Source organism: Eupeodes corollae, chromosome 1 (genome assembly GCF_945859685.1).
Source record: "Eupeodes corollae chromosome 1, idEupCoro1.1, whole genome shotgun sequence".
NCBI classification, from domain to species: domain Eukaryota; kingdom Metazoa; phylum Arthropoda; class Insecta; order Diptera; family Syrphidae; genus Eupeodes; species Eupeodes corollae.
In genome coordinates this window covers 122256541-122264817 of record NC_079147.1, presented here as the reverse complement: position 1 = coordinate 122264817, position 8277 = coordinate 122256541, and the positions used below count along the sequence as shown (strand labels likewise).

General features: G+C 34.2%; 1 long non-coding RNA gene across 1 annotated transcript; it reads right to left on the bottom strand.

Annotated features, from left to right (window-relative positions):
• Nucleotides 1–3777: 3777 nt before the first annotated feature.
• Nucleotides 3778–5487, bottom strand: LOC129941605 (uncharacterized). The gene is made up of 4 exons (XR_008780890.1): nt 5025–5487; nt 4803–4965; nt 4266–4746; nt 3778–4199 (listed from the first exon to the last, which is right to left on the bottom strand). It is a non-coding gene; the product is annotated as an uncharacterized LOC129941605 (long non-coding RNA).
• Nucleotides 5488–8277: the final 2790 nt, after the last annotated feature.

Genomic DNA, 8277 nt, shown 5'->3' with positions numbered 1-8277 from the left:
ATGACTGTACCGAAGTTATCAACTGAGATAACAATAACGCACCACAAAGTACCAGACGGGGAATGTACACTGGTTTAAAAGGGGCAACTTTAGTCTTACTTGCGATGATGTTTACATTAACAATTCTATTGGAAGCCCTGGTTACAGCGTATACGACGGCGGCATAGGCTGATGAAGACGCATCACAGAATCCATTGAGCTCAACAGTTGCATCAAAGAAGAATACATTTCGTAGGACACGAACCTTTTTAAAACACGATAGTTGTTCGCGATAGGTCAACCTTTTTTCTGAGAGTTCAGAGGGAAGGGGATCATTCCAGCTTAAATTGAATTGAGACGAGCACAGTTTTTGAAAAAGCATTTTCAAAAGTACTACCGAAGGGGAAAAAAACCTAATTACTTTCCAAAGATACTGGATATCTCGGAAGGTAATGTTCTCCTTGTTCTTACAGGTCGCGGTTTGAGATTAGACAGCTGAAAAGAAAACATGCCTGACGCAGGATTCCAGTACATTCCTAACACTTTCACGGATCGTTCTGGATCTAATCACAATCTTCACTGTTTTTGGTAGCTAGTAGTGTCCAGCAATTAGAACTCCATTTTCGGAGCTGTAACTGGGATTCTGATAATAATGATACAAGTTCCGTTTGTAAATCTAGTAAGGTTTTTATTGAATTTGAACCGGTCATGACGTCATCGTCGTAAAGTAAAACCCAAGCTGCGTTTGGGTATCTGGATTTATAGTCTGTAGCGAGCTGTTGAAGAACACTTTCCTTCAAACTATTCGATTTCGATTTCAGATTTGTCGAAACATTTTGACGATATCCGCGGTAAACACCAATCGATGTTGACGGAATCTTAAACATACACCGAACAAATCATGTTGTATGGATGGACCGATAAGGAGTTGGTTATTTAACGAATTTCCATTAATGTCTTAGCCGAACCATCGAATACAACGCGAAGTTTTGTAGTCGAGCTATCTGGCTTTAACACGGAGTGGTGGGGCAAATAGAATTGACAATACCGGTTTTTATCGATTTCCGAACCAGGAATCAATGCAACATATTGTAGGTGTAACTCAGGATTATTGGTAAATCGTCTTTCCAAAGCATAATGACGTGAAACTGCGACCTGAAGGGTATCTTCAAAATTAGGTGCTTGATTCTTAAATGGAAGTGAAACAATGCTAAACCAACATCATTTGACTCATTAAGTTCTCCACTTATAACCCAACCGAAGATAATATTCTGAGCAATGGGTCTTCCTTTAGGGCCAATAACTTGTTCGGGTTTGAATATTGACCAAACCTTATCGGCACCAAGAATAATGTCAATAGGACATATTAAAGTATGGATCTGCGAGATTTAAATGACAAACGTAATTCCAATTTGAAATTTGAAACGAATTTGACGGTAAATTGGACGTCAATCTTGTCAAGCAAAACGCATCGTTAGATAGCAAAGTTGAATCATAACGTGACATCAAATTCAAGGACACACCTTTGGTTTTGCCCCTAAAACAGGAATTCAAGCATGTTTTCGTCGAAGTCCAAGATTTCGAACACATGACTCTGACACCAATGAAGATTGAGATCCTGTGTCTTATAAAATACGAGCATCCATGAATTGATTTTGACAATTTTTATTTTTTTTTTGTTTTACACAAAGGACATTGTGAACGTTTGTCCGATGGCTTTGCTAATAAATATTGAAATTTGTGAGTGGAAGATAGGTTTTCTTTCTTTTATATCAACCGTAGCCAAAAACAAATCACGAAAGGATGGCCAGTCCTTATATTCACCAGAAAATTTCGGAATGACAACTGGCGGTGGTCGAACCTTTGTGGGATCCTTGGACGTAGAGCCTAAAGTTTTTAAAAGTTCGATCATTTGCAAGACGTTCAAACATAGAATTTTTGTTATTATTATCACCGCCTTTCGAAGTTCTTTCTCGAATAGCACGATTTAATCTTGCATGAGCCAGAAAGTATTTTTCCCGTAACTACTGAAGTCAACATTAAACGCGTCTAAATCTCCATTTTCCTCCATGTGCTGGAGGCATTCATAGTGCAAACTAGTAAACTCCGACCATTCTTCGACAATTCACTTTAATCGGATTTCTAACATGTCTATTGTTGTCGATTCGTCAATTAAAATTCTGAACTCCGCCGCACGAGTTAAAGTGGCTTTTGCAATACCACGTTTTTGTTTCAACGCATTCATATATCAAAAATAATAATCTAATGTAATGAGTTCGAAGGTGAAATATATGTATAAAGAAAACGAAGGAATGCGTAAAAATTGCAGAAACAAAAGCTCAACACGAGGTCTCACAGGGTATTAATAATAGGTATATATTTAAATACATATATAAACCCATATAAAGACTTCTTTCTAAACAAGGAGGTTTCTTCTTTAAAAAAACAAAAATATTTTACTGCCACAAGTGCACCAAAAATTTTCTTTAAACTTTTTTATTATTTGCCTATCAATTAATTAAGTATTTGGTTCACATAAATATTCGCCTTATCGAAGGACCATGAAAAGGTTTCATATAACTATTATATGCAGAAGCAGAGTACACCGGACATAAACAGCACATTAAAACAAAAAGTTAGTTTTCTGCTTAACGTTATAATTATTATTTTATAATTTTATTAACTAACACAAAAAATGATTACCTTGATTTTGTCCACGGTGTGCTCTGCTCTGCGGTTAAATTCCAATATAAAGAATGCTTATTAAAAACAAGACGTGCATGAACTTCTTCACCCATCATGCAGACGTATGCAAGTTGTTGTTGTTTGTGGATTTCATCACACCGTGGACCACGCATAATTTATAATTTATGTAATAATAATTGAACGAAGAAAAATGAAGATTTATATATTAAAGTTATAACTTATAACATACAAATTTAATTTGAATATTAAACAAATGTATTCTTTTTTGTGATATAGAATTATTTTAATCATTAAACATGTAGACTTCTTGGTTTGTTAATCATGTTTATATTTTTTTTTAATAAAATGAAATTAATACAAATATGTTTTTAAATTCCATTCGGCACTCAACCTTATAATAAGTGACATAATATACATACATATAATACTTTTCAGGGCTCACTAAATTCATGAAGTAGCTTTTTTCAAAAAATGTGATGATTTTTTCAAATCTACAATATCTTTCTTCAATATTTCGCTTAAATTTGTTTCGTACTTTTTATCTTGTAGTACATTGAACAAATACAAAAACAATTTTAAAAATGGTGTTCTCCAAATTGAGCGCATGTAGCTAAAATCAAAGCTTAGGTTCGTAATCAGCATCAAAAATTATCTTAAATGAACTATTTAAAACCATAGGAGTTACAATCAAGGTTTTTTAAAACTTGAGGTAGAATCAAATGAAGACTCATGAGTCTGTTGACCACATGAAATCGCGAACACAAGAACGTGATAAACCAAAACATGAGAAGAATAAGAAATAATAAGAATAAGAAGTTTGAAACGTGAATATTTAAAAAAATGTGAAATCTAATTTAACAGACGATTTTTTCCAATTAGAAAAACGAGTAAACAAAAAACAGTGCAGAATTTATAGCGTTTCAAAAATTTGATGGGCTGGTAAAAATTCCAACGAACATTTTAGCTTTGTAGGTGCCATTTTGTTCAAGGTTTGAGTTGTGCTGCCCAAAACAACCAAAATGGGATGTTTTATATTGGATAATCCGATAAATTTGTACATTACCATTTGTATATTCTTAAAAGTTTACTTGATTCAACCGAATTCAACCCCTGAAGCAAAAAGCACCAACATCTTTAAATTCAAAATAAAAAACATCTTAATTAGATAAAAGCTGTTCCTATATTATTAAAACTGCGCATAGGTAAAGTAGAGCATAAATAATTTTGAATACAAATTATGCTAGTCAGCAAAGAAACAGTAAAATATATAATATATAAAAATTAAACTATAGCTCAAAATAAATAAAAAAGTTGTTTGCAAAAAAGATTATTTTCTAGATATAGAAATAAATCGAGGCTTCAAATTGACCAGTTTTTACGTGTTTGTGACTGCATTCACATAAGTATATTAAATCAAGAAACTAAGGGTAACATTATGGCCTAGTTTGAGTCCTTCTTCAGGTGTAAAGTTCAATTTGTTTGTTACTTTATTGGACTTTCTCCAAGTGGTGAATCTATAAAAAAAAAAATGAAACACAACATAGAATAAGAACTTCCAATTGGATTTTTCTGTTATTTACTTTGGTTCCTATCATTGAACTTGAAATCCTGAATCGTTACGCTGATTTAAGACAAACGAATCAACATCTCTAGAATGGCGTAGGTGGGACTCTTAACATATCGAAGTTAATTGGTCAGTGATGTATGCCTCGATAGACTCGTGTTCAATGATGGCGTCGATGTTGCTGCAGGCACGGTCACCTTTTATTCGAAATCGATCATTTGCCGCTCCTCTTCCAGTGTTGGCAGTTTCATAATGGTTGTGTTCATATCGTGCATTGTTGGGTTAGTTAGTTTGAGGATCGATTGGCTTTTCACAACGCACGACCAGAACGTCGGGCACATGGCAGTTGGCAAACACTTTAAAACGAAACTTGATGGATACTGGATGGATACTGGATGGTACACCGGCTTGATGACATTGTATTCGACAACGCAGAGATCGCTTGACACACAAACACTCCGCTACGGATAGAGGTTTTTCACGCTTTATTGTCGAGACTATAAAGAAATTAATTTTCAGTATATAAGTAAATCTCAAATGGAAGTTGACTTACTGTATTTGATGTTGATTTTCTGTGTGAAAATCGATGGATTCAACTCGCTGACATCGTCAGTAGCTGCCAAGGGACTGATCTTAATGTATTTGGCCTTTAGGGGATTCTTGTCGGGCCAGCCCATTTGGCTCCGAATGATTACCACCGTTAAGCCAGTGCGATCCTTAGGAGTAAAATGAATGGATAAGTTTTAGATATAATATTTTAATTCACTAAATTTACAGTTGGCAGTTGCTGCTAGGTCGTTCCAACACCAACACTCATCTGCTGGGAGAAATGCGTTAGCGGTCAACTCTTGAATGGCAAAACTTCCACTTGCATCACTGACTTGGTGGTATTGTTGCCGAAGATTTTGTTGCATTGAATGCGTTTGACTATTTGTAGAGATGGTAACACCTCCACCGTCAGCTATGGCCTTTGAGAAGTACATACAAACACAATGGGAAGTATCTGTCGTTAAAAACTTTGATATTATTTTGTTAACAGAAATATAATATACAACAAACTTGGCTGCAAATCAGCGCATTGTTTGCTTTCTCTTCCAGATTTCTTAGGGAAATTGTTTCCTGCATAAGGGTATGTTATTAGCAGTATTTAAAATGAAAAGACAGACTATAAAACATATCGATTATTGTTGCACCTCCTTCACTGCAATTTGACTTACTTTTTATTCAATGAAATTAACTTGTATATGTTCTCTTCATTATAAAGATTTTTCGTCTGAAAAATATTAAATTATATTAAAAATCAAAACAATTAAAAAAAAATTACTCTTAAAATCCGAAACCCATTGTTTTCTTTTGCAAAATTGATTGTCATTTTGGACAGGTCACAAAAATTCCATAAGGTTTTCTTTAGCCCAATCCCCATTTTGTTTTTTCTTCCCCCAATCACATATATTCACCGATGGCGAATTTGAGAGAGTTCACCTCGAATAAAATTTGAGGGTGTTTCAGGTAGGACAGGTACCGGTCGGGACTCTAAATAATATATATTTACCCTTTAAAGTCAACTATTGGGTTTGCTGGAGAACGATTATCATTGGGATTTAACACTTGCGGATTTAATTGTTTTCAACAAATGCGTACCAAATACGAACGTTGTTCGCAATTATCATCACCACATGTTCCAATTCAGTTATGGAACAAATACAAAGACGACATACGTGAAATATCTTACATCGCTTGTTAATGTAAATGTTAATTATTTAATGAAATACATATGTAATTCAAAACCGTACTCAAAATTAACAAAAATGTTATTACAAAAAAACAGTTATTTAAAATTAATAGTATTTGAAAAATAAACAAAAGAACATTTAATTTAATCTAATAGGTCCATCTTAATTAAGTGTCCCTAGGTATTCTTTAAGCCTTAGTTTGAACATGGCTGAGCAGCTTATTAATCTAACAAAACGGGGTAAGGAATTCCATTGACGGATGGCATTTATGAAAAAATGACGCTCAGATATTAAGAAAGTATATCGTTCGGGTATGAGATCACATGATCTCGTAGACTGTGGAAAACGGATTCTATTGTAAAGGTAGGAGGATTGATGTGTTTGCATGATATTATGAAGCAGAATTAACGTCCTAAACTTGAAAAGATTTTCTAAAGTGAGGCCACATATTGATTTAGCGAAAGATGAAACATGTTGTCTCCTTTTCAGTCCGTAGATATATCGTGCAATACAGTTATAAGCGACATTGAGTTTTCGCTTTTGCTCATAACTACAATTCGAAAATAGTTCACAGCCAAACAGCAATATCGAAATCATCCTAGTTCTAACTGGTGTTATTTTCTGTGTGACGTAAAGCATTCGGAGACCCCCATATGTTTTACCCAGAATTGATTTTATGTGATTGTCCCAATTAAGCTGCTTGTTAAATATAATTCCAAGATTTGTTGCCGTATCGACTATTTCAATAGGATTTTCATTTAGAGCAATTTTAGAGAATCCTGATATATCAATAGGCCTACGTGATATTATTAAAAATTTTGATTTTTTTGGGTTTAAGCAGAGTCCATTTATTTCTGACCAGTGTAAGATTCGATTGAGATTATCATTTAGTTCGCTTATTCCATTCTCTACAAGATCTAAAGGACAACTTTTCCGCAATTGGACATCATCAGCATACATAGCAATGGAACAGTTTACAAGACATGAGGGAAGCTTATTAATGTACATAACAAAGAGTAGTGGTCCCATAATAGATCCCTGTGGGACACCCCTGCTTAAAGGCAAACAGTCAGAAATACAATCACCGACTGCAACTGCTTGAGATCTACCTTGAAGGTATGAGTTAATCAGCATTTCTGACATTGATGAGAACTTGAACTGCTCTTTAAGTTTTTTGCATAATATACTATGGTTCACTGTATCAAATGCTTAAGAAATTCTAATAATGTGAGAAAAGCAATGTTGTCACTATCTACCGATTGTCTGATATTTTCTACTACATTTATTAGGACTTTTGTACAGCTATGCCTTGGACGATAGCCAGACTGGTTTAGACAAAGTAACCGATTTGTATGAAGAAATGTTCGTATCTGTTTATTCATAATTTTTTCAAATACTTTTGATAAGAAGGGTAAAATAGCAATAGGCCTGAATTCATCTTTGTTCTTGGGAACAGGAACAATTTTTGCATATTTCCAAGAAGTAGGAAAAACACCACTCATAAGAATGGTATTAAACAAGTGCGTTATATACCTAAGAACATAAGGAAGAATAGCCTTTACAAAAACCGGATGTATATTATCGAATCCAACAGAATTTGATTTAATCGATAAAAGCTTTCTAATACATCAGACTGTTATACGTTCTCAACCGTGCTTTCGCGTTATGTTGCGAGAAGAGTGAGAATACGGACAGGAAAGATTTTGGAAAAATAAAAGACTCTTTATTTAACTTGTTTAAGTTTTAGTTTTAGTTTTTATTATCTTTATTTATTTAAAACAAAGGCCCGCTGTCTTGAGCTAGGCTGCGACCTTGTTAGATAATGGATTATTTTAGTTCTAATTTATCTTTATTTTTTCTTTTCGAACAAAGGCCCGCTGTCTTAAGCTAGGCTGCGACCTTGTTGAATGTTATGGTAAATCTTTCTGTCTTTCTTAAACTATTCCTGTCTTTTTATACTTTTTCTTTAACCAATTTTCCTCAATACACATGCATTCCTCCAACTATCATCCACCAACCGATGATTACACAATCGGTTCTATTTGGTAATATTGACCCACTTGAAAATATTCAATAATTACTTGAGACCTAGTTGGAATTTTTAAATATTATATAAATTCATAATATTCCGAACTGTTGGTCACAAAAGTGCCGCCGCATCATATTTCACACATACCCACTTCACTCATAGTGTCGACCCTTGCTACGATGCATTCTCAGCATTATTTAGTATGTGTATTCCTCAATGCCTGCAATTAGTGCATTGGATTTGTTTACAATCCGTTGGGCATTGGA